We start from the raw sequence: 22,006 nt of genomic DNA, 5'->3' as shown, positions 1-22,006 counted from the left end.
TATACTCCACCTGTAGAATATTTTGCCGTGGAATATTTTAAAACCAATACATGAAAATGAAAACAAAACAAACCACCAACAAAGTATTTTGTTGTTTTCAAGGATCCCCAGGCTTTTTTCTTTCTTTTCTTTGTTTCTCTGCAGGATTTCCTGAATTGAAGCAGGTGAGGGTTGGCCTAGCACCAGGATTGGCACAAGAATGGGAAGGGTCTTGGGATGGGAGGAGTGCAGGGGAAGAAGCACTGTACCTGCAGCAGTTTGGAGCCAGCCCCTGCTCCCATGATAACTGTGGGAGCTGTGTGCTCATCACTCTGATGCCGCTGTTCCACCAGTTCATGGAGAAGTTTTAGTTTTAGGAGGCATTTCTGAGCTTCTTCATGGTTATATTTACATTGTAGCCCAATAGCGTGATGATTGATTCCCTTCAAATTGAAAGACACCGTTAGTGTTTTGTTGTTAGCATTGGTCTTGTGATGTCATTTAAATGTATAAATGTCAATTCTTCATGCAAAAAGACTTCATGCTGTGAAGTCTGAAACATTCATTCAGCTATTTTATTGATTACTGAATTGATTACTTGAAATATTTCCGCTTCTGCAGTCTTCTGTGTAACCCAGGATTTCAGAAGGCTAATCTGCTTTATCTTCATATGGTTTTAGAGCAGCCCCACAAAAAAGGCAATTTAGATGGGAGTGCTGACAATATTGAAGTGATGGTTCAGTTCTAAACTACCATCTGTTATAGTTTGTTATATTTTCCAGGGAGGTGGGATGTAGCAAACGGTCACATTTTGGAGATGTGACCTTGGGATGGTTGTGTTGGTTCTTTCTTGTCATCTGGTCAGTGGCAAAGATTCTTAGGAAGCAGGTGGCAGGTGTCTGTTGTAGTTAAACAGCCAGAATATGATTCTCCCAGAACTCAAGGTTTTACTTGCATCAGTTTTTGAAAAAGAATTTCAGCTCCCTCAGTGTTTGCTTAAATCTTCCGAAATTTGTACAGATATTTTCATCTCCTTCACATCTTCCTGGTTCAGGTGCTTCGTACTTCAGATTGGAAAGTCTCAACCTTTGTTTCGATCTGGCACTGGGTTTAGCCTGTAGAAATATCATTTCATCTTGTTGCAAATGGTAGAATTCAAGTTCTAGTTTCTTTAGTCGACTATAACGCTTCAGAGTATTGGAAGATGCAGATTTGCAATGTGTGTGTGTGCACCATGGTAGCCAGCTAAGTGGCTGCAGTCAGACACTGTGGTTGTTACAGCTCGGTTTCTCAAGGGGTGCTGCATTGTGCCCTGTCTCACTTGCTGGAGCACCTAAAGGCAGCAAGTGACAGAACTTTCTTATTCAAGAGATTTCAAATAATCAGCAAATTTCAGATTTGTCATTATGTCAGTGGTGATTCATCACTTCTTTGATGATCCTTGCCAGGTAGAAATGCAGATCTATGCAGACTGTTTTGATTTGGTGCTTTGCTCAGACACCTGCAGTGATGAACTCTTCAGCAGGGAAGTTGATGGCAGGTGATGCTGTTTGCCATGATATTTCTCCTGAAGCCTCCATGCGTGGCCCTTGTTACCAAGTTCTTGAAAGCAAATAAGCTGAGGCATATCTGGGCCTCTCCTTGCTACTACACCCCAAGAGAGGCCTTTACATGTGGTGCTCTTCATTAAAATCCACAGAATTTATAGAGAAACCCTAAAACCAGCTGGGAATGTGCTGTACAGGTTTGTGCAGAACATACCTACGTTAATCTAAACGGGAATCATTACAATCCACTTTATGCTTTTAAGAAGACAGCCTGCTGTGTTTGAGTCCTTCAAGCAGCAGAATGTAGTTTGGATTCTGGGTTTATATACATGAGTATACAGCAGCTGTAAAAAAAAACACCTACTTTTTAAAACAATTGTAAGTTGTCGTACTTAGTAATGATTACACTTAAGAGCATAATTTAATGGTCATATTTTGGTTTGTTTTAATCATTCTCCAGGAGTTAAAACCTTCACGTAGGTTTGAATAAGGATGTGTGTGAACCAGTGGTAATGAAGTATAACACTGAGAGTGGAGTAGGGAAATACGTTGAAGCAAGTGCTGAGGTGTAAACAAGAAAAGTTAACAGCTGGAGGTTACAGAATCCTCTGTAGATGCTGTCTTCAGTAAGTAACTGAGTATAGAACTGCTTCCAAATCAGCTGGTTTAAAAGCTGCAAGGTAAGTTGTGAAACAAAAGGTGGTGGTCTTGGGTTTTATTTTACTGTTAGAGCTCATTCTAAAGAGATCATTTATAATATTTGGATTAATATTTGTATTTCAAATACATTCATAAATAGCTGTAGTACAAAAAAAAGTTTTCTTTTGATGCCGAATCACAAAATAACCTGTCAGAAAACATTTCAGCTTTCCTAGAGCAGGAATGCCCCAACACACCAACTAGTAACTGCCTTTGTATGCCTCCATCCAACGCTGCATTCAGCAGCATTTCTGAAGTCTGCTCATTCAGATTGATCGGTGGGAAGGGATATGTGAATTTGTCAGCAAAGTATGCAGCTGTGTTATACCTCCCTTATCATATTACCTGTATACAATGTTGGGACTTTTGGCAGCATAGTTTTGATGGTTTTGCTATCATGAAACTACATAACCGTTTTTTCCCTCAAAGGTTTGGATTAATTTATACGGATACCTAAGATGAACTTTTAGAAACTGTTTGAAGATCAATGCCCTGTGAGTGAATCTGCAACCCAAATCGGTCACACCTGGGAATCTTTATGCTAATTAGAGTAATTAATTTGATTGAAATTGCTGGAGAGTTTGGAACACAGGCATTGTAGATTCATGAAAGAGATGCAGAGCGAGATATGGATTAACAGTCCAGATTGGCTCAGGAAAGTTATCGCAGTGTGAATTAAAAATGAAGGACGTTCATAAAGGTCCAATCAGTTGGATGCTTGCCGACAAAGTGAAACACCTTTTTGAGTAAACAGAGTATCAGTTGTGATACCAAATCACTTCCTCATCTCTGATGTAATGTAAGTAAGGAAGGAATACCACAAGTTCCAAGACAGTCATAGGTGAAGGTTTTATGAGGTTTCTTATCAGTTCAAAAGAAAATTGAAGTAACCTGGGAACACAGTGTGCATGTAAAGTGTACAGTTGCATTCTTTCTCTGGGGACAATGGAACTTGGCTTTGATTTTTGCATGTTTTTCAGTCTCACGGTATGTGATTGTTGTTAATTGAACCTAGTGAACTCTTTAGTACGTTCTTGGGCATTTTGTGGAAGGCTGACTTGAGCTGCATTGTTTTGTTCTTTTTAATGTTGGTCAGCAAAAAGGTAAACAAAAGTGGTTTCTAAAAGTGAGAATTAGCACCTCGGGTAGGCTTACACGCTGCATTTGAATACAGTCCTTGAGAAACTAAAGTAGATCATAGAGCCATAGAATATCCCAGGTGGGAAGGAACCTACAAGAGTCACCAAGTCCAACCCAGCCCTGCACAGCAGCACCCCAACCCAACCACACGGCTGAGAGCAGTTTCCCAGCACTCCCTGAGCTCTGCCAGCTCAGGACTGTGTCTGCTGCCCTGGCAGCCTGTGCCATGCCCACCACCCTCTGGGGCACAGCCTTTGCCCTGAACCCCAGCTGGCCCTCCCCTGACACAGCTCTGTGCTGTTCCCTCAGGTCCAATGATAGTCAAGATTACCAAAACACAAGAATCTGCCTATTTGTTTTGCCTATTAGACTGTGCCATTCTATTCAGACTGGCAGAACTTAAGCCATCATCTATTACTGGTCACTGAAAGTGAACCTCAATTGAGGGGAGAAGGGAGGAAAAAAAACCAAGCAAATCATCTTGATAAATATCTCTGTAGGGGAGGAATCGGTTACCAGATAGACACCTGCAGAGAACAAACAGGAAGAAGAGGTGCAGAAGGAATTATTGAGTTTATTGTAGGGAATTTGAAGAATTGCAGAACAACTGAGGCTTTAAGAGACTTACAGACATCGTTTAGTCCAAACCCATCGACTTAGAGTAACATGGAACGGATTGCTGACCATTGTGTTCGGTCAGGGTTGAAGTTTCTCTCAGGATAAAGGCTTAACCACATCACAGTTAATACATAAATTACTCTCCCCGTGTTTAGTAGGAATTTCCTGTATTTCAATTTGTTCCACTGTTGTCCTGTCAGTCAGCACAACTGTCAAGAGTCTGGCTTTATCTTTGCCCTCACCACCCCCTGCAGGTGCTTATGCTCACTAACACCATTCCATTACCATGCTTAACAAATTCTGTTCTCAGGTGCCCCTCTCCTCATAGGCTCCCATCTCTGTGGCCCCCTATCTAGGCTCACTCCAGTCCATCTGTGTGTCTCTCGATTTGGGGAGCCAGGCAGCAGGCTTGCTACTGATGTGGTCTCACCAGCGCTGACTGCAGGGGATGGACCACCTCCCTCATCATGCTAGCAATGCAGCAGTGCTCTCAACACTGCCCAGCGAGCTGTTGGTCTTTGCTGAAAGAGAGCCCTGCTATTTCATATTCAGTGACACCAGTGTTTTCTACATTGTTGTGTTCCAGCCAGCTGGCCCTCAGCCTTTATTTGTGTATGGGTTTATTCTTCCCTGGGTGCAGAATTTTGTGCTTCCTATTGTTGAATTTCTGAAGCTTCTGTCTGCTCACTTCTCTGCCCTGGGTTCTCTCTAGGACCCCCTGAGTGGCAGTACTACATCTGGTGTGTTAGCTGCTCTTCCTGACTTTTTTCCATCAGTGTATTTGCTGAGAGTGTGCTTGATCCAATTGTCCAGAAAAATAAATTAAGCTAAATGGTGTCGGTCAAGACTGACCTCCAGCTGGACTCAGTACCATGGATTGCAGCCTTTTGGGTATCACAGTGCTGCCAGTTTTAAGCCCACCCTGCAGTCATCTAAACCTGCTCACACTGTAAGCCTGTCTGTGAGGATGTTAGGGGTGGCATTGTCAAAAACTTTTCTAAAGGCAAGGCAGTCAGCATTCACTGCTCTCCTTACCCACAAAGCCAGTCATCATCCTCTTATAGACACCTGCTAGGCTGCTCAAACATGATTTCCCTGTTCCTTTCTTGTCCTTAATATGTTTGGAAGTGGCTCCTGTTAGCATTTCTTCCCTGACCTTCCCAAGGATTGTGATGAGGCAGACCAGCCTGTGGTGTCCTGGCTCTGCCCCCTTGCTCTTGAAGACAAGTTATGTTCACTTTTTTTCAGTCCTCAGGAAATCTTGGGGAATGTGGGAGTCACTCTGCTTCTATGAGGGCTGCTCCAAATGTGATGCATCCTGTTTTATGATCATCATAGACTCATAGAATGGTTTGTGTTGGAAGGGACCCTTAAAATCACCTGGTTCCAACCCCCTGCCTTAGGCAGGAGCACCTCTCTCTAGACCAGGCTGCTCACAGCCACATCCAGCCTGGTCTTGAATGCTGCAATGGAGGGGGCATCCACAGCCTCACTGGGCAACCTGTGCCAGTGTCTCACCACAATGACAGTAAAGAATTTATTCTGATATCTAGTCTAAATCTCTCCTTTTTCAGTTATAAATTGTTTCCCCTTGTCATGGTTTTGCAGTTTTGTAATTTTGCTATCAGTATTCCACATCATAACATCATGTTAAGCACAGATAATTTTGACGAATGTGCTGCTCACAGAAAGAAGACTGCATGTCCCAGGGAGCACCACGGTCAGTCATATGACACAGACTCTATATAATCTCACTTCAGTGCTGGACTCGCTCTCTTGGACCTTGCCAGCCAGGGGGGAGCTGTGTGGGAGCGTTCCAGCCGTTTTCGCCTAGAGATACAGTAGGCCTCTCGGTTTCAGGACTCACTCTCTCCTATTTTACTTGATTCGTTAGCCTTAATTCCAATTATATTGTATTATATTGTGTTATTCTGTATTCCGATATAGTATTTAGCAAATAACTGTGCCTCCTTAGATTGTTGCCGCTGTATTTATTTTCCTTTTCCCTTTTCCTTTTGGGATAGTGGCCCTGCAGGCCGTCTATTCCCCTGTCATGGGTGCAGGTAGATTTTAGGTTAACCCATGATGGGATTTTGGTGGAGAACGTGAGCAAAAGCGGGCAAAAAAGCTGCTGTTTTTCTGTTTTGGTTTTTTTTTTTTTTCCTCTTTTAGCTTTTACAGAGCTATGAGTTTTTTTTCCCGTTAAGGAGCTATCTAAAGTTTACGTTTCTGCACCTGGGAGCTTGACCTTGAAAGTCCAGGCGGATGGCCAGTACCCCAGAATATTTTGTAAACTTTGAGCTCTGCTATTTTGCTATTGAAGAGAGAAAAAAAAAAAATGTGTGCTCTGCTTGTAAAACTGCTTTTCAGGGGACTCCATGGTGGAGGTAACCATTGGGTGGCTCGAAACATACGCAGTACCCCATGCTACTGCCCAAAGAACCATATTAGGGCTGGAGAAGCAGGTCCTATGGAGGCATGGCACTCCAGACACTGCCCCAGCAGTTCCACTCCTATCCCTGTCACCTGGGCAAGAAGCAGGAGCTCATGGTGAGGATGGTGTGGATGTTGTCCTGTTGGTACATACCTTTATGAAAAGTCCCTCCCCAGCTTTTCTGTATGCTCTCTTCAGGTACTGGAAGGCCACTGTAAGGTCCCCCTGGAGCCTTCTCTTCTCCAGGCTGCAGAGCCCCAGCTCTTTCAACCTGTCCTCATAGAGGAGGTGCTCCAGCTCTCTGATCACCATTGTGTCCCTCCTCTGGACGTGCATCATCAACTCCATGTTCTACTTGTGTTGGCATGATGATGGTGATATGGCAGTAGAGGTTGAACCTTCCCTCCAGTATTCTGTTCTATTTTGTTGTGGTGCATCAGGTGGCAGCAGAAGGGCAGTCTGATGTGGAAATGCAGCTGAAGGAAAGGTGTGTCTATGCAGAAAGAAAATGGCACCCATTGACATCTACTGATATTTGCTGAACGTTTATGGATGTGAGCACAGAGGTGGTAGATGGTGTGTTTCAGCACTGGCAACAGCAGTGTGAAAGACAAGCTACATTCCTGATGACCATGCAGTAGAAATCTTGAAAAAAAGCAACAAACTGAAAATAACCCCTTATTGATAGGCTGAAAGGGGAAACACTGCATGGATTTGTATTATTAAAAGAAACAGGGAAACTCAGAGCCTAAGGTGCAATGGGGATAGCTATGACCTTTATTAGACCGGGAATTATTTTTGGAAAGCAGTGTTTCAGAAGGGAACAGTTTGGAAGCTGTTCTCAATCTTTCAGTTGAGATCCAGATGAAATGAATGTACAAATGTATATTGGAAAAATTATGTAAAAGGAAATATGGACACTTCTGAGGAATGTATTCTTAAGTGACTCAATGTCTTAGTTCTTGGGGAGCCTACTGTTTCTCTTATTATGTCTTAGTAGCAATGTGAAGGGATATGTGAAAGGCCGAAACATTAGGAATGTAAGGCATTCGTGCCTATTTATGCCACAGATAGATAAGATACATAGTTGTATAAAAACACTGAGCAACTCGCTTTGCTGTTGGGGCGCTGGAAACTTGGATTTCTCTTGAGATTGCACAATTACAGCTTTTATCTCACTACTAGGTTAGTGTACTGATTTAGTAACGTTTCTATATGGCTGAGCAGCCTGGTCTAGCTTTGAAGCTGGCCCTGTTTTGGGAGAGTGTTGGAGAGGATGACCTCCAGAGTTCCTCTCCAGCCTAAACCATTCTGTGATACTCTATAAACATCTGCCTGGAAATCAAAGTGATTCAGAGAAGTATTTTCTAAGTCAGCCTATTTCAGTAGCATATTTTTATTTACATTGTTTTCAGATAATTTATAGAGAGTGTTTTATTTTTAAAAAAAACCCACAATACTGGAATATAAACATGTATGTAGGAAGGTTCTGAGAGATGAGATATAGATGCTGCTTGATAGTTTTTCAGACTATGTTCAGAAATGTCTGGGAGTAAAACCAAGTAAACTTGGATTCACAGCCATTGGGAAGTGTTTGTGCAAGGCTTTGTACCACTACTTGAAAGGCACCGACTGTTCTGCATATGTTGTCTTCCTGTCCATCATTTTCTGGGCATGTAATTGGAAAAATTCTGTTTCCTATTGCATATTCTTAAAAGTATTTTTCTTTAATTCTGTCCATGTGGTTTATGTGAAATAACATTTTAGCCTTGAGGAGTATCTTTATTTTAAACATTGAGGTGGTAATTTATTTCCTGGCTATTAATAGTAACTTCTTTCCGATAAAGGTATTAAAACCATGAGAAGACCTGTAAGAGAGAGGTGATGTGACACATCTCTTTCTGGTAATCATTAGTACTTAAAGGAAGAAAATTGCTTAAAGAGGGAAGAATAGCTTAGTTTTAACTTAGTATTTTTGCTCTGGGTGATAACATTAAGATTTAATTGCCCTAATTAATAATTAGCTAAATGCCACAGGTAAGTAGCTTATGGCCTGTAGGTTTGTGTGACCATATTTTCTTGCTGCTGTGTTGCATAGATAAAGCAGCAATGAATGGAAGCCTCTGGATGAATTCTTTCCTAGCAAAAGGCAGGAGGAGACTGAGTAAAGTTCTTCAGAAAAAACCTGGTTTTTTTACCTTGAAGGTAAGGTCCCAAATAACTTCCTGCTGACACTAATGTTAGTGCTTGGCTGAACTGCTCGAGGCTGGGGTTTGCTTTGTAAGAGGAACTGTTGAGCCTCTGAGCCATCTGCAGCTTAAAGTGAATTGCAGGGCAGAATGAGGTTGTATAGGGCAGTTAATCAGAACTATTGCTGCTTTTGGAAACTTTGTGTTTTGTAGTTATCTGGAACTTCAAGTACTTTCTTTGTTGCTCAAAGTTGTCATTTGCTGTGAAATTTATTTAAAGTAGTGTCAAAAATCATAACTGTAGAGTTACCAAACAGTTGTGTGTGCTTCTAGTCTGGTTACAGTCTTACGTAGGTAAACTGTAAGCAAAGCTGTATGTTGTAGAACAAAGTGGTTATAAAACAGTGACAGTCCAAAGCCATCCTTAGTACTTTCTGCTTCTTGTGCTGCCCAGCTCCTCTTTGGCAGTGAGAAGCTGCCACGTCCTTGGCTCTGTGCAGCTCAGCAATAACTCAAACATCAGTGTGTTATCACCAGCAGGTCGCAAATCCAAAACTTAGCACTGTGGGAGTAAGGAAAATTAACTCTGTTCCTACCAAAAGCCATTCGGCTGGTCAGTTTGCTGCAGAGTTTAAGTGACTGCTTGCAGCTGTCTGGGCAACTGCTTTTCCCCAGGGAAAATTGTCTTCCAGAGTTGCTGCTGGAAAGTGGTGTTTATTAAGAAACAAGAAAATGCTTTACCCGTTAGAGTTCCGTTGATGTCTCTCTGTAGACAGTTTTCTAATTCACTTTGTAACTGTCCTTACTTCCTCTCTGAGGAAGGATGTCTGTGAAGTTATAGCACTGGTTTATTTTGAGAGCTGTATTTCCACAAAACTCCATATAGGAGATGGTTCACAGTGCATGGAAGTAGAAGAATTAAAAGGAAAAATTTCTGTAACTTCTGTAAGACATGAGAGTCTTATTTGAAAGAGTTTAAAAGGACATGAATTACTTATATTCACAGTCTGTAAAATACAGGAGTTAATGTCCAGTTAATAACAGTAACTCCAGCGAAGCACAATGGGCTGTATTTTTCAGTTTTTGGTAGTTAGAAAGGTACCATTTCATCATCTCCTCAGCCTTGCTAGGAACACTTTGGTATTCTCTGCTGTGGGTTACTGGGCTTGCCAAGATGAGCGTATCTTGTTTTTCCTATGTTATTTAGGACCCAGCTTTTTTAAGAGTTGCTTTTTCAGAGATTACAGGAACCAGTTTTAGCTTAGTGGTTTGCATATATGAATTATTGTTTCTCCCTGGATTGGGTTGTCCCACGACAAGAAAACGGCTGTAGTAAAAATAGACTATCTCTTTGTTTTCACAAATGGTCTTAATTATCTTGTGCAGCTCTCTGCAGCGGCTTTCTTTTTTTTTTTTTTTTTGCCAGGGTTTTTGGACTCAAGCAAAAGGCACATATATGTGTTCATGCACACGTCTCTGTTGTTTTTCCTTCCCACTTTGTGAATGTATATTAAAAGTTAGTTGAAGCTGACATGCTTTTGGTTAGGAAGGAAATTGATTGGCGAGTGATGAGAGCTTGCAGCAAAGCCTGTTCTCTGCCATGTGTCCTGCCTGCTAGTTGTAGTTGGTTCCAAGAACAGTTGATAGTTGGGGAACTGCCAAGGTACTGAGGAAGCACCTATCGCGTTTCATTACTTTATTCTCTTTCTATTTCATATGTTCCTGTGCTGTTTCTTCACGTCTTCCTTCCAGTTCTTTTACTTGGTATCAAACTCTACGTGTACTGCAGAAAAATCACAAAAATCTTCTGCTGAGATGTAGGTTATGCAGGTAGGATTTTGGTGCACAGAAATGCTCATGAATGAATTCTCTGTAATTTTGATGCAGGTCTTTGTTTTGGGAAATCTGAAGGCAGCTGAGTTTGAATTGCAAGCAGTGTCACTTTTCTCTGCAGGTTGAAGCTGATGGACCAGTTTTTGCAATCCACAGGTTTGCATAAGAGCACCAGCTATCCCGGTATTGAGGTAAAAGCTATGCTGAGAGGGTGACACTGGGTGTCTGCCCACAGTGCTTCCAGATTGCTTTCTGTTTTCCTTGGGCTATTTCTTTGTTTTGATAGCCAGGTTAAATACTTAAAAAGCTTTAAGTAAAAACTTAAAAGCTTTGGGTTCAGAGGAATTTCTCAATGTTCAGTTCCCTTTAGAAAAGGAAACTAAGGTAGATATTTGGAAAAATGAGCTCAGCCCCAAGGATCAGTCTTGTGTAAATAATTGCTTGAGTGTTTTTAGGAAAGCTGTTTGAGGGTGTTGGCAGTTCCTTTGTCTTTGGTACTGTAATGTCTAGTTGGCTCATTATACCGTAAAGCCATTTCTTGGTCCTCTTCTAGGATATCAGCATGATTATCGGTCTCTGCTGTGTGAAGGATTGTGGGAAATTACTGTAACAAGGCCCAGTGTGAGACCTTACGGATGGGAGGGTGCTGTAGACTTTGAAAGTCTCGAAGTAGTTCTCCTCACCTATGCTTGTTTTCTCACAGTGCTCAGTTACCCTCACACTCATGTGCTGGTAAGTACCAGGTGTTCTGTTCTGTGTGTTAGGTGGTTGCACAGCATCGCCTGTGTGCAGTATGACGTGGATCTACCTGCTTCTGTTAACTGCTTATCGTGCCCTGGAGTCCCTTTGGCAACAATCTACTTTATAGATGGAGCTTTTAAATATTTTGGCAGTCAATAGTTGTTTTAAGCCATCCTTTTTCTTCAGGATTTGGCTTACTTAGGCCTCCATGCTTATGTGAAGGTTAATGCTGGTTGTTTGTTTTCTCCTGATATGAAATATCCATCTCTTGATAGCTTCAGTGTGCTTTCTTGCTAACCCAACAGGAAAAAGAATGAGGGATGTGATGTGCTGTAACTGTTGCCATCTCTGTTTAAAGCACAGGCTCTTATGCTGAGGCGTAGCTATGCTGCAGTCTTACCTCAGTGAAGACATCTTCATCTTAACATCAAGACATTCTGTTTCACTGCTGCAAGAAATGTACTTTGTCAGTAAAAGCCTTTCTGCTAACCTTTGCTCTGCTGGGTTTTGGGTTTGTTTTTTTTTCTGATTTATACATGTATATTCCATTACTTCTTTGTTCATACCCATTTTAATATCTCTGTTACGATTTTCTACGAGGTAAGTTTATTGGTAGAAAGATTCAGAAGGGCAGCTGCCTAGAATAGATTTAGAAAACCTCACCAAATATGACTAGACTGCTTGATTTAAAGAGGGATGTGACTTTTGGCTCTGCACTGTGGTGCTTTGGAACAAAGCAGAAATGGTTGTATGTAAGCAGATGTAACAAGTGGTTCTGGTTTGCATTGTATAAATGAATTAGGTGGGAAAAATATGAATTACTTGCGTACATAATTTACACAACATGATGAATAGCTTCTACTTCACTATCAAGGATTTCTCGTTAACTAGTCCGTAGCAGGGAAAAGAAAGAAGTTGAGTGGCTCTTCTGTTTTGTGGTTTGTGTATCTTTACCACTGCTTCCAAGGTTGTGTCAATTAAGTTGTTTCCCAAGCTGATTGCAGCATGTTTCTCTCAGAAATAGATTTTTTTATTGGCGTGTTGCTTTTGAGTGTGCACATCACTCATCCTTGCTAGAAAAGCTGCCTGTATGTTAGCTTTGTGAATAGCTGAACCAAGTTAAACACAGCAAAATAGAGTGGTGCCTGTAGTGCTGGTTGATATAGCGGTGCTGGCTGTAATCAGATGAGAACCAGTACTGGTAGCAGCAGAACAACGCAGGAACTCCGTGCTTATTCCTCAGGTCCCTGGCAGCCTCAGACAGAGCTCATGGGGATCTGCCTTGTAGTCTCTGTGCCAGCTGTTCTCTCTGCAAGTGAATCAGTTGGGTGATGAGTCCCTGTGCAGCAACAACGTTCTCACTTGAAGTGTAACATTCTGCAGTTCTGCTTCAGGGGATAAATTCAAACTCTTGAAAAAGTTTTAAGTTTGCTTAGTTTGTAATTCTTGAAGTGTGTGTGAATGTGTTCTGTAACTGCTAATGATACACTGTGAAAGTATCTGGTTTAAATATTATTTTGTCATGAGTTTTGTGGTGTTCTTTTGTAATGAGAGTAACAGGCTTCCTCTCAATATCTGTAACAAAATTCTAATATTTCTCATGTTTTTATGCCTGATGTTGGTTTAGCATCTGTATTTTAAATTTTAACAATCACATTGTAGCAGGATCATACTTCTGATTTAATTGCATTCTCAGTGAATTGGTGTAGTGCTGCTAAAATACCATAATCATATCACAGAATATTTGGAACCCTGAATGGAAGGGACCTTAAGGCCCATCCAGTTCCAAGCCTTTCCATGAGCTCTTTGCCTCCTTCCCACCCAGGGCTCTGTTCAGCCTGGCCTTTGTCACCTTTAGGTTAGGGATGAAGCAGTCTGGTGTTGTGACCTGTTGTACCTCACTAGGTTCTCATAGGCCCACTTCTCAAACTTGTTCAGGCCCCTTCGGATTGCATCCCTTCCTTTTATTGTGTCAACTGCGCCACTTAGTTTGATGTCATCAGCAAACTTGCTGAGGGTGCACTTGATCTCACTGTCTTAAGTCATTGATAAAGATGCTGAGGACTACTGGTCCCATGTCAGAACCCTGGGGAGCACCTCACATGGCAGACCTCCAGCTGGACACAGAGCTGCTGGACACAGAGCCACTGACCACAACTCAGCAGTCAAAGAGTTAAGAGTCTCAGGGAAATAAACTGACCAATCCTTGTTTCCTGTCCTTCTGTTACAGTGAGATCCCAGGCTGAGTTTCTGTTTCATCTCTCAGAAGGAAATAGCAACTTTCCTACCACCAACTTTGAGATGTCCCATAATTTATTGACAGCAACAAGGTCTCCCCTTGTTCTGAAGGGAGTTCTTCTAAACTTCTGTTCAACAAGAGGAACTCTTTTTAGCAGAGATACTCCTGTCCTTTTTGTAGCATGGTTGCCATCCACTAGGCTGTCTCCAGAGTGCAGTTTGGGTCTCTGTTGTACTGGGAAGCCAAAACCTCAACATTGGCCTCAGCAGGGCTGAGCAGAGGAGAATGGGATGGTGACCTCCAGCTGCTGGCAACACTTATCCTAAGGCAGTTTGGGGAGAAGTGATTGTCAGTGAGATCTGAGGCAGAAGAGTTGTGGAGTGCCTCAGCATTCTTTCCCTCCCAACACATTCCATCCCCATACTGTCCCAAGTGAGTCCAGGCTGCCTGCTCAGAAGTGGGGCCTGGTGCAGTGCCACACGTGGTCTCCAGCACCCAGCTGCTCTTGTCAGACCCAGCTTGGCCATTCTACATGCTCAGTGTCTTGTGATGACTGGACCTGGCTGCTCCTCTTGTGTTCCTGCTGCCAGAAGGTGTTGCCCACTCTCTGGTGGGAGGGCCAGGAGGAGCTGTGCTTCATGTGTCTGGGTAAGATGCTCCAGGACCAACAGGGTGGTGTTCTTTCCCACTTCTGCCCTATCCACTGGAATGAAGGCCAAGTTTGGTTCCATTTCTGCCCTGATTTTCCTGATCCCATTTCTGTGTATCCAGGCAGCATCCTTGTGCTCTGTCCAGTACGCCTCCCTTCTTCCTCTGCCTGTGCATTTCCTTCTTACCACTCACTTTGAGCAGTGTGTCCCTGCTCAGCCGTGCTGGTTTCCTGCCTCCTCTGCTTGATTCTTTATGCTGGGGGATGGAGAGCTCTTGTGCTCTCAGGCAGGCGTCTTTAAGAGATGCCAGCTCTGCTCTGTTCCTTTTTCCCTAAGGGCAGCTTTCCTGGGGATCTCATCCAGTATTGCCTTAAACAGCCAAAACCAGCTCTTCTGAAGCTCCAGGCACTGATGTTCCCTTTTGCTAGGCCTGTATTCCTCAAGAACGACACCAGGCTGTGGTCACTGCAGCCCAGACCAACTCTAATCTGAACCTCTTTGCTGAGCTCATGTGAACTGGTGAGCACCGGGTCTGTCACACTTCTCAGGTTGCTTTGTCTGATGGCTAAGGGGTCTAAGCTGTGTTCTGCTATTAAAACCCTCTTTGTTTCCATTCCTTATATAAATATCCCGTGATGCAAACCTAAAAACTGCTTCCTTTTCTAATCTGCACTCAGCACTGTTATAATCTGTCTGTGTTTTTCCTCCTAGTTGATTACTCAGCATTTTCTTTCTGTATGTCATCTTGTAGGTGCAACTTACATGTCCTTAAGACTTATTTTAAGGAGAAACCAAGAAAATGGGAAACAAAAACAGCTTTGTGAAACCACTTTTTGAAACTTGAAATTTTCAAATACCTACAAAGTCACAAAGCAAGGTGTGCCAAACTTGCTGGTTTTGCTTAGCCTTACTGCGTAATTATAAGTAAGAGAGAAAGGAATCTTTCTGCCACGTGGTGGCCTACAGTTCAATAGAGGTTTCAGCCTTTTAGGGGAAAGGGAGGAACTGTGTATTAATTCCTTACACCGAAAAAATATCCAGTACTGACACAATCACAGAATCACCAAAGTTGGCAAAGACCCACAAGATCACCCAGTCCAACCATCCACCCATCACCAATAGCTCTCACTAATCCATGTCCCTCAACACAATGTTCCTTGAACACCTCCAGGGTGGGTGACTCCACCACCTCCCTGGGCAGCCCATAACACTGCCTTGACCACTCTTTCAGAGAAGCAGTGTTTCCTAACATCCAGCCTGAGCTTCCCCTGGCACAAACATCATCTCTGAATTACAGGTACGTAGCTCATGTGTCTGTTGTTTTAAAAAATATACATATATATATATAGGTATATATACAGAAAAACCAACACAGCACAGCTGACATAAATGCAGAATGCTTTATATACAATTTTTTGAAATAAAACTTCCAATAGCTGAGACTTTTCCGGACTCTTGTCTTCCTGTATACGTGGGTTTCAATGCCCATTGTTAACATCAGTATGTTAAAGAAATGTTTTCCTTATTGCACATTTTTTGGACTGGATTGTGGAAATAGCAAATTCACTCTGAGTCAGTTCACCTCTGAAAGGTAAAGCAGTCTGTGTTCTTAAAAGTGGTTTCTAAACAAATGGAAGTTTTTCTCAGCAGCAGCCTGTGCAGTTACTTCAGTTGTTTAATTATACCGTGTGTGCTGCATGTTTTCAAAGCTACGCCTGTATAATTGTCACAGGGTTCTGTTCTCACCTAATTGTCTTCTGTGCTTTCAAATGAATGTGAAATAAAATTACCTTTTAAAGCAAGTCCATCCTTTAATGAATCCCATCCATGAATGAAGGCCCTACAGTAACCCTCTGAAGTGCTTTCTAACCTTTGCTAGCTTTTCTTCTGCTATTTACACCCACTGGGTTTGCAGGGTAAGAAACTCATTTCTTTCCTTGCTTTGCTTCAACCATGAACTCAATGCTGCTTTTCTTTCTACATTTTCTCATGATTTGGTAAAAGAAAAATAAGGCCCTGCTCACCTCCCATCCATTTTCTGAACATGTTGGTGGTGTCTGGGCTGTGTCCCTCGAGGATTTCTTCCTTTTCTTCTGCACCACTCACACGAAGGCAAAAAAGTTCAGTGGTGAACTTTGCTGTCGTGGATTAAAATACCACTGAGGATGATGCGGTTTGCCCTAAGAGCACGCCATGCCGTAGGGGAGGCTTTGCAGAAAGCACTGTGGTTAGGGTGGGAATTCAAAGAACAGTGTCCCAGAAGCATGTGAGGTCCAAACGTCTGACTGCAAAGTGGGTTTGTTCTAAGCCATGCTAGTGCTGACCTGTCTGAGCACACACAGTGAGAGATGGCCTTCTGCAGCTGAATGTAACTGCAGTTTGTCTTGCTAGGATGCTGTGAAATATACAAAAAATGTTCTTGCCATTTGTACGTGGTAGCAGCTGTCCATGATGTTTATTGCTATTTTTCTCCACTGTTTTTTTCTTAGCATGAGCTAAATGAATTGTGTGCGCTTTGTTGTTTTTTTTTTTCCTGCTCTCTTCAAAATAGAGAGAATGCATTTTTACATTGAGCAGAGGAAGCATCAAGTAGCTTTTAACCTGATAAAAACCTAATGAAATCTGGCTTGAATCATACTAACGTTAGATTTCATTTTGTTAATAAAGTGTGCCAGTGGAGTGCATTAGGAACAGATCGCTCTGCAGAGCAGCAGTGTGAGATGGCTGCAAAGGGACGAGGGCAAATCAGCTCCTGGCTGGAAGGGTTCCAGGTCAGGGCTGAGAGGAAACTATAGCTCCGTGTTCTCTGAGTACAGGCTGTTTGTCAGATCCTTGTTGTGTTCTTTTCTTGTGTCACCATCCATATTCCAGCCAGTTCGTTCTTCTGAAAGGGAAGTGAAAACTTCTGAAGTGATTGCTGGCTGATGCATCTAATGCTATGCTCACTGCAAGCCTTCTTCAAACAATAACAATTCCCAATTCATTGTGCATGCGCATGCACAAAAGAAACATGATGAAAGCTGTCTTTCATCTCTTTGAATACAGCAGAAAATTCTGGGCTGCTTAAAATTGAAGTTTGTCAGGTGGTTTAAAATCAACAAGCTGGGACCAGTGCAGCATAAGCTATCCAATAATCTACACCTTACATGTACACCTTGAGGAGTACACCCTCACTATTGTAAGGAAACAAAATGGAAATACTTTTATAGTTATTCAGTATTGTAGTTTCTAGTTTGTGGTTGTAAATCTCCCTAGGCTGGTTTTCATGTTAAAAGTTTGTGCGTTTTCCATGGAAAAGTTGCTGCTCATACAGTAGTTTCTTGACTAATGGATTCTAGATTGTGTGCCTCGCTGGTATGTAAACAATAGACACGATTCTTCAGCTTGATTGTTTGAAGAGTAACTAGGAACTTTGTGGCAGTTGGGAGAACTAAGCTCTGTGTGATGGGGTTCTTATTCTGAGACATGCTGGCAGGCAATGGGCTCCTGAAATGTGACTTGAGCTGATCAGTAAGACCTGCAGGTTGGGCTGTGTAAGTGCCAGTGCATGTATGTGGTAACTCAGATGGATTCAGGTGTGTGCAGGATGGTCATTTCTGATGGGATTAAGCTGATAGATTTTTTTCCCCTTTGTTCTCAACGAGAACGGTTGAATATTAGTACATTAATTTTAATGAGCGTATTTTGCATGCTTAGAAATGAAAATAAGTTTTAACGCGTGCTTCTGCTCTATGTGCTTACTGCATGGTTCTAAATGTAAATTAATCCTCACCTTCATTAATTGTGCTTGCATTATGTGCTGTGCTGTTTCTCCAGGCAGAAAACAGCAGTTCTGTAAATTCAGCCTCCTTTGGGCTGCAGAGAACAGCTGTGCTGGGCTGGATGCTTCATTCAGCTGCTTTCTTAAAGCACAGAGCTTACCTAGCTTGGCAGAACTCATTGCAGGATAAGGCTTAAGAGGTGTCCTCTGAAGTCTTGTAAATTTAGATCGTTTCTAATGTACTTCTCTTAAAAACATGTTCACCCTTGCAAGATTTAGATTTGTGTGGCTCTCAGCTGCAATCCAGTAGTTAAAAGTACCGAAGAGCACTGATAATACTGCTAATTTGAGCAAGTTGGGTAGTATTCTTTTTGGTGGTGTGGCTACCACCTGTATCTGCAAGCTGCAGCAAGTAAGAACTTTCTGTATGGTCACTCTTGCAGTGCCTCTGTGGAAGTACCAGGTTCGTAGTAATCACAGTATTTAGACTTTTGCTTTGCACCGCAGCTTCAGAAAAGGATCTTGTGTTCCTCAAATGTGGCCTCCCTTCTCAAATGCTGTTTTATATCGAATGTAGAGAAGGTTTAGACTGCTTGTGGTGATATCAGTTGGGAACACCTTGCATGTAGTGTTTTGTCCTTCAGATGAAGCCATCAGCACCTTCAGCTAGCACTGCTTTCCCTGTTGGCAATAGTACTACATGCAGTAAATGCCCTGGTCTGTGCTGCTTGCAGTGCTTAGGGACACAGGTCCAGAGGCTGAGCAGAAGTGGGCAACAGATGGAGCTCGGGTGGACACGTGGGTGCATGAGTGGCTTTGACAACAGCAGACAGTGAGGAGTTGGCACAGGGAGGGGATGTGGCACAGAGGGATTGCATTAATAAGTCTTGAGCAAGGATATCAGGATGCTTCAAAGTAATCTCTATCTGAATATAGCAGCACACTATTTAATTTGTCTGTAAACATCAAAGCTACATGACATGTATTGGCCCCTATCTCCTTTTCCCCATCCTTGAAAACCAAGTAGAGGTTTGAGTACATACATTCGAAGAATAGTCAGAATACCAGTTTGCTTTAGTGCCATTTGCAGTGGGTGCTGGGAGGGTCAGGCGAGCAGGACTGTGCTGAGAGGGAAGGCTGGGCAAGGATGTCTCACCCTATTCCAGAGGCAATGTTTCCTCTTCAGTGTTTTGGTATTACAGCCCCAGGCCATATCCTCAGTCTGACCAAACAGAGACAAAAGACTTAGAGAAACAGGTTTCTCTAAACTTACTTTTTAATTTAATAATTCCTTTCTTCTGTGCTTGTGGGTTTTTTGATAGCTTTTTTTTTTGCTTTTCAAACAGTAATAACTTCTTACCTCAGGACATAGGACATCAATAAAGGCAACATTTTCAGACAGAATAGTAAACACTGGTAAGATAAAAACATTGTTCAGACGCAGCTGATGGACAAACTGAGGAGACAAGATCAGAAGACCTTGTAGGTCAGGATGTGAATGCTTACAGATCGTGATATGGTAAAGACTAAGCCCTTAGTGAGCCAATTTTGGTACTTCAGGAAAGGGAAGGAAACTAGAAGGAGAGTGAGCATGGCAGTTTTGTTGGCAGCATAATGTATTTACACTTCAAAAAATAGATAAGAAAATGAAATGAACTGTCAGGACTAATTGACAGGTGTTTAAACTAGGTACGAAGGGGGAAGGGGACAAAATGAGGGCCGCTGGGTCTGAGGCGGCAGTTCAAGGCTTAAAGCTGAGCGTGTTGGGTGCTGACAAAGGGGTTCAAAGGCATGGAGAGAGGTGGGGAGATGCTCCTTCTCTCAAGTGCCTGTATACTAATGCGCGAAGCATGGGGAATAAACAGGAAGAATTGGAGTTTTGTGTGCAATCGCATGGCTATGATCTCATTGCGATCACAGAGACGTGGTGGGACAGCTCGCATGACTGGAATGTTGTCATGGAGGGCTATGTCCTTTTTAGGAAAGATCGGCTAGCAAGGCGGGGTGGTGGAGTTGCTCTTTATGTGAGAGAGCACCTAGAATGTATTGAACTCCACCTGGGGGAGAGTGATGTAGCAGTCGAGAGCTTGTGGGTGAGAATCAAGGGCCAGGCTGGTAAGGGGGACACTGTAGTGGGTGTGTACTACAGGCCTCCTGATCAGGAAGAGGAGGTTGATGAGGCCTTCCGTAGCCAACTGGAAGTAGCATCACGCTCCCGGGCGTTGGTACTTTTGGGGGATTTCAATTATCCAGATATTTGCTGGACGACCAATATGGCCAAGCATGCGCGGTCCAGACAATTCTTGCAGTGTATTGAAGATAACTTTCTAATGCAGATGGTCGAGGTACCGACGCGGGGCGGGGTGCTGCTGGACCTTATTCTCACCAACAAGGAAGGACTCGTTAAGGAAGTAAAAGTCGGGGGTAACTTGGGTTGTAGCGACCATGAGATGGTGGAGTTCGAGATCCTGAGCGGAGGAAGCAAAACAAAAAGTAGGATTGCTACCCTGGACTTCAGGAGAGCCAACTTTGATCTCCTCCGGGACTTACTTGGGGCCATCCCGTGGGCCAGGGTGCTAGAAGGCAAGGGGGCCTGTGAGAGCTGGCTAGCATTCAAACGGCTCCTCTTCCAGGTTCAGGATCGGTGCGTCCCTGTAACTAAGAAGTCAGGAAAAGGTGCCAGGAGACCTGCGTGGATGAGTAAGGAACTCATGTGCAAGCTCCGCAGAAAGAAGAAAGTACACGATATGTGGAAAAAGGGTCTGGCCACTTGGGAACAATATAAGAATGTAGTCAGGGACTGCCGAGATGCGACCAGGAAGGCTAAAGCCCACCTGGAGCTGAATCTAGCTAAGGAGATAAAGGATAATAAAAAAGGGTTTTTTAAGTACATTAACAGCAAAAGGAAGGCTAGGGAGAATGTGGGCCCCATACTAAGTGAGGGGGGTGTTCTGGTAACGGGGGATGCTGAGAAGGCGGAAATACTGAACGCCTTCTTTGCCTCTGTCTTTAGTGAAAGGGCTCTCCCCCAGGAATCCCAGTCCCCGGTGGTTGATGAGAGAATCTGGGGAATGGGAGATTTCCCTTTAGTCAGGGAAGAGGTGGTCCGTGAGTGCTTAGGAAACATTAATGTCCATAAATCCATGGGACCTGATGGGGTGCACCCGCGGGTGCTGAGAGAGCTGGCGGAGGTTATTGCTAAGCCGCTCTCTGTAATTTTTCAAAGGTCTTGGAGAACTGGGGAGGTGCCTGAAGACTGGAGGATGGCCAATGTCACCCCGGTCTTCAAAAAGGGCAAGAAGGATGACCCGGGTAATTATAGGCCAGTCAGCCTCACCTCTGTCCCAGGGAAGGTGATGGAACAGCTTGTGCTGGATGCCATCTCCAGACAACTGGGAGAAAAGGAGGTTATCAGGAGTACTCAGCATGGGTTCACCAAGGGGAGGTCGTGCTCGACCAACCTGGTGGCCTTTTATGAAGATGTCACTAGCTGGGTGGACGGGGGGAGAGCGGTAGATGTAGTCTACCTTGATTTCAGTAAGGCTTTTGATACGGTCCCCCATGACATCCTTATAACAAAGCTGAGGAAGTATGGGATAGATGAGTGGACGGTGAAGTGGATCGAGAATTGGCTGACTGGCAGAGTGCAGAGGGTTGTCGTTGGCGGTGCGGTGTCTGGCTGGAGGCCTGTGACTAGTGGTGTCCCCCAGGGGTCTGTGCTGGGTCCAGTCTTGTTCAACATCTTCATCAACGACCTTGATGAGGGGATAGTGGCCACCCTCAGCAAGTTTGCTGATGACACGAAGCTGGGAGGATTGGCTGACACGCCTGAAGGCTGTGCAGCCATTCAGAGAGACCTGGACAGACTGGAGAGCTGGGCAGTAAGAAACCGGATGAGGTTTAACATAAGCAAGTGTAGAGTCTTGCATCTCGGTAGAAATAATTGCATACACCAGTACAGGTTGGGGGAAGACCTGCTGGAGAGGAGCTCTGCTGAGAGGGACCTGGGCGTCCTGGTGGACGACAGGTTGGCCATGAGTCAGCAGTGTGCCCTTGTAGCCAAAAAGGCCAATGGCATTCTGGGGTGCATTAAAAAGAGCGTAGCCAGCAGGTCAAGGGAGGTGATCCTCCCCCTCTACTCTGCCCTGGTGAGGCCTCATCTGGAATACTGTGTCCA

General features: G+C 43.5%; 1 protein-coding gene across 3 annotated transcripts in view; it reads left to right on the top strand.

Moving 5' to 3' along the window:
* Positions 1-22,006, top strand: part of ITCH (itchy E3 ubiquitin protein ligase) — a 64,090-nt gene that overhangs the window by 5,843 nt on the left and 36,241 nt on the right. Inside the window, exon 1 of one of the 3 annotated variants that reach the window (XM_072350234.1) lies at positions 5,786-5,824. The exons of 1 other annotated variant lie outside the window; for it this stretch is intronic. The gene's annotated coding sequence lies outside the window, so the exon portion shown is untranslated. Of the gene's footprint in view, positions 1-5,785; positions 5,825-11,040; positions 11,172-22,006 lie in introns of those variants that run through there. One more of the 3 variants, XM_072350236.1, reaches the window with a different exon arrangement.

Source organism: Excalfactoria chinensis, chromosome 15, assembly GCF_039878825.1.
Source record: "Excalfactoria chinensis isolate bCotChi1 chromosome 15, bCotChi1.hap2, whole genome shotgun sequence".
NCBI classification, from domain to species: Eukaryota; Metazoa; Chordata; class Aves; order Galliformes; family Phasianidae; genus Excalfactoria; species Excalfactoria chinensis.
The sequence above is the reverse complement of the archived record's forward strand: the minus strand, read 5'-3'. Positions and strand labels throughout refer to the sequence as shown.